Source organism: Gigantopelta aegis, chromosome 9 (genome assembly GCF_016097555.1).
Source record: "Gigantopelta aegis isolate Gae_Host chromosome 9, Gae_host_genome, whole genome shotgun sequence".
Classification (NCBI taxonomy): Eukaryota; Metazoa; Mollusca; class Gastropoda; order Neomphalida; family Peltospiridae; genus Gigantopelta; species Gigantopelta aegis.
Window position 1 is genome coordinate 53,172,410 of NC_054707.1, and position 4,809 is coordinate 53,177,218.

A 4,809-nucleotide genomic window follows, 5' to 3' on the forward strand; every position below is an offset into this window, starting at 1 on the left:
TACAGTGTATGTCTGTTGTACATTGATAGATTTTTCCAAAATTAACATCAATTCTCATATGCCATATTAGTATTATTACGTGTGATAGATCTGCAGAAAAGAATGTTTTTTGAACCTAGTCGCTTTTAATCGAAGACTGTTAGGTTTTATACAGAGATATTGTACATATGAAAGCTGCAACACATACAGACTACTCTTACTGGTGGAGGGTGGGGTGGTGGAGATGTTAAAGACTTACAAAACTGATTACATGGTAAGGAGTAAAACCATTTTAATTAATTAATTTATGACTTGTGGGCCTGTCGCATTCCCCCTCCCACACTCCATGCATACTTAATTTTATTTTGTGGGTCATGGGTATAAAAATGCCAAAAACCATTACTTCTATGCATTTTCCCACAGGCAGGACAGTATATACCAGTTATTTGATGTATCATCATGAGGCACTGTTCGATATGGAGTGATGGATTCAGACAGCCCTCTACATCCTACCAAACATCCCACCAAACATCCCAATGGGTTGTTTCTCACTCCAGCCAGTGCACCATGACTGGTATATAAAAGGTCGTGGTATGTGTTATCCTGTGCACATAAAAGATACCTTGCTGCTAATCGAAAAGAGTAGCCCATGAAGTGGCAACAGCAGGTTTCCTCTCTCAATATCTGTGTGGTCCATAACCATATGTCTGACGCCATATAGCCGTAAATAAAATGTGTTGAGTGCGTCGTTAAATAAAACATTTCCTTCCTTCCTTCCTTCCTACCAAACATAGGACATGGCATCTTACCACAGACTTCAGTCGCAGTGGGAAATTCATCTTGCTCTTCTACACACAATGTTTCATTATGATTTAATTTTGACATGGTGCTAATTCTTCTTTAGGATACTGTATATGGGCAAAATGTCTTGTGGTTATTTTAGCAGGAATTAGTACACCGCAGCAGTGTTTGGAAGAAATATTCTCGAAAAAACGTCCATTTATTTTGCTTCCAAAATTCGAATGCATTTTCATTGATTTGTATTAATAGTGGATAATAATTTAGTAGTAAAAATCCAAATTTTTTTTATTTATTTTTCATAATTATTAACATCAAATGTTTTGTACCTATTGTACAATTGTTCTTTTTGTGAAAAAATGACTTGTTGATGAAATAGATTTGTTTGTGTTTATTTAGATTCAAATTTTCAGATCTCTCTCTCTCTCTCTCTCTCTCTCTCTCTCTCTCTCTCTCTCTCTCACACACACACAAACGCACACACACACACACACACACACACACACCATTTTCAGACACCTTGGTCAATCATATTATATATAATCCAAAGGCATAGGCGTACAGGCTGCCATGTTTGTAGAAGGACATGAATGAATGAATGTTATCCAGATTTTGGCAATTTCGTTTAATTCGGGCAAAAGCCTGCCTATTGGCATTGCTACCAAACAGCTATACAGTGTTTGCAAACGAATCACTATGCATTTTTACATGGATTACAACTAATTTTGAGGGTAGAATGATTGAAATACATGGTAAAAAGCACATTTTGCCCGAATATCAGTATCTGCAGTTGGCCGCTTCCCCCCCCCCCCCCCTCCCCCCATCCCTTCCTACGCTAATGTCCAAAGGTGGCAATACTGAATAAAATGACCCGATCCACGTAACGCATGTCCAGCCTTGCAATAATATAGCGGCGACCAATACAATTTATTATGACTGGCGACCAGCCTCGGTGGCGTTGTGGTTAGGCCATCGGTCTACAGGCTGGTAGCTACTGGGTTCGGATCCCAGTCGAGGCATGGGGTTTTTAACCCAGATACCGACTCCAAACCCCGAGTGAGTGCTCTGCAAGGCTCAATGGGTAGGTGTAAACCACTTGCACCGACCAGTGATCCATAACTGGTTAACAAAGGCCATGGTTTGTGCTATCCTGCCTAATCGGAAAGAGTAGCCCATGTAGTGGCGACAGTGGGTTTCCTCTCAAAATCTGTGTGGTCCTTAACCATGTCTGACGCCATATAACCGTAAATAAAATGTGTTGAGTGCGTCGTTAAATAAAACAATCTTTATGACTGGCGTGTCTTTCTCCTCCCCCCCCCCCCCCCCCCCCCCCCCCCCCCCTCCCCTATGGTCTCTCCTGTTGCGGGCTGGACGTAATCCAACCGGTAAAGCGGTCGGTGTGGGATCGATCTCCGTCTGTAGGCCAGTTGGGTTATTTCTCGTTCCAGCCAGTGCACCACGACTTGTATGTCTAAGGCCGTGACATGTGCTATCTGTCTGGGATAGTGCATATAAAAGACCCCTTGCTTATAATAGAAAAATGTAGCGGGTTTCCTCTAAGACTCTAAATTACCAAATGTTTGACGTCCGATCAGTGCCGGATTTATAAGGGAGCAATTGCCCCGGTCCCGCTGCCAGACTAATATCACAGTGGAGCAAATATCTGGGGCTATCTTTCATGGGGGTGGTCTACGGAGTATAACATTTATTATTATATACCAAAATGTTCGTCTTGGTCTGTAGTTTTCAAATCCTGTGTTTGCCACCTTGGCAAACCTTGCATAACTCCACAATTCAAGATGGCGTCCAAGATGATCGTCATTTATAAAAATGAACCCTGAAACTGTAAAATATGTCTAATTCTCTTTCTATGCATAACATCTGGTATTTAAATGAATCAGCGACTATCAAAATGGTAAATGGGTATATCTTTAGAAAAAAAAGGAATATTATTTCAATAAATGAATCAAAATGGCTGCCAAAACAAACCACATGATAGCAACCCAATCTTGTTACCTTAAGTACAATAATTATTGTTGCATTTTTATGATTTATTTTTTTAATTGGGCATATTTTTGAGACATATGGCTACAAAATACATTAATTATGCATGTTTTAAGGTCAGAAATGTTTCTTTATACATATCTTTTCTTAGAGGTTTCGGAGATGTGCAATCAAGCTAATCAGGTACATTTCATATTAACAAGTATTTTATTAACAATAGTTTGTACTGGACAAATGAGAGTACATTTGCAGTTGGAGTGATTGATCTGCAGTTGTAGTTATTTATACTGGAGCTGATGAGTTGTCTTTCTATTATTTACATTTGGAAATTGGCACAAAAGAGCAGACGACACCTGGAAATTAACAGTTATGCAATATTTAATGCAAGGAGTTACTATTAACTGTCTAGCTTGCACTCCAACAAACTACTTACCTGTCTACAATTTACATAAGTAGATACATTTTCCCAAAATGACTTTGCAATGATGCTTATTTGGTTTCTGTTTTAAAAAAACCTAAAATGGATTGGCACGTGACGGATAAAATTAGCATATGGTCACAGTAAACTGCCAAAACATTTTCCAAGTAATACGATTGACAATGCAAAACGGGTCACATGTAGTTTATCAATCAGTTTGAAAATATTAATTCCATGGCCATCATTTAAGTATTCCTATTTCTACATAAGAATTTCTAAAAGCTTTTGTCAGAAAACGTTCAAATATATGCAAATTTTTATATGCAGATATTGGTCACTTTTGTACGTCAATGAACATTACAGTAGCTGGATAACTGAATCACTGAATTTCTCACTTTCTCAGGTCATAACTCACATAGACAGAAAGTAGAGCTCACGATACATTTAACATGTATTAGATACAGAAACGGTAATTTTGGCGTCGTGGTAGGCCATCGGTCTACAGGCTGGTAGGTACTGGGTTTGGATCCCAGTCGAGGCATGGGATTTTAAAACCACATACCGACTCCAAACCCTGCGTGAGTGCTCCGCAAGGCTCAATGGGTAGGTGTAAACCACTTGCACCAACCAGTGATCCATAACTGGTTCAACAAAGGCCATGGTTTGTGCTATCCTGCCTGTGGGAAGCGCAAATAAAAGATCCCTTGCTGCTAATCGGAAGAGTAGCCCCATGTAGTGGCGACAGCGGGTTTCCTCTAAAAATCTGTGTGGTCCGTAACCATATGTCTGACGCCATATAACCGTAAATAAAATGTGTTGAGTGCGTCGTTAAATAAAACATTTCTTTCTTTCTTTCGGTAATTTTGATTACTGAAACAATATACAGAATATATATCATGGATGACAACGACCAAAGTGAAACAACACCGAACGATAGGATATTTGAATCTGATAGAAAGGAAATGGTTTATTTAACGATGCACTCAACACATTTTATTTACGGTTATGTGGCGTCGAACATATGGTTAAGAACCACACAGATATTGAGGGAGGAAACCCGCTGTCGCCACTTCATGGTCTACTCTTTTCGATTAGCAGCAAGAGATCTTTTATATGCACCATCCCATAGACAGGATAGCACATACCACGGCCTTTGATGTACCAGTCGTGGTACACTGGCTGGATGAATCTGATAGATGTGTGTCAATCAAGGTGGTAAGCTTTTATTGGGAGCGGCTGACAATTGGGATCTCAACGAACGGACCGTAGATGGCAAAAGGACCACTCGTACCATGACCTCTATCTTAGTATCTCCAAAGATTGGCGAGAAAGTATCTTTTCCACGAATACCCATGATACAAGACAGATCTTTCGATGTATCGTCAGTACCAGGTAAAAAGGTTAAGATGTTTGTGATGAAGACTGTTCATGCTCTCTTAGTAGGCAGCCCTGTACTGTAGCATGTGAATGTAAAGTTGCAGTGGCTACTGATGAAGATTCTGATGCCGCAATGTGCACAAACGTCCATACTATACTGAGTCAAATTAAAAACTTCACAATCTAAAATTCGAATAAAGTCAATGAGTGTTGAAAGTAGGTATTTAGCAGGA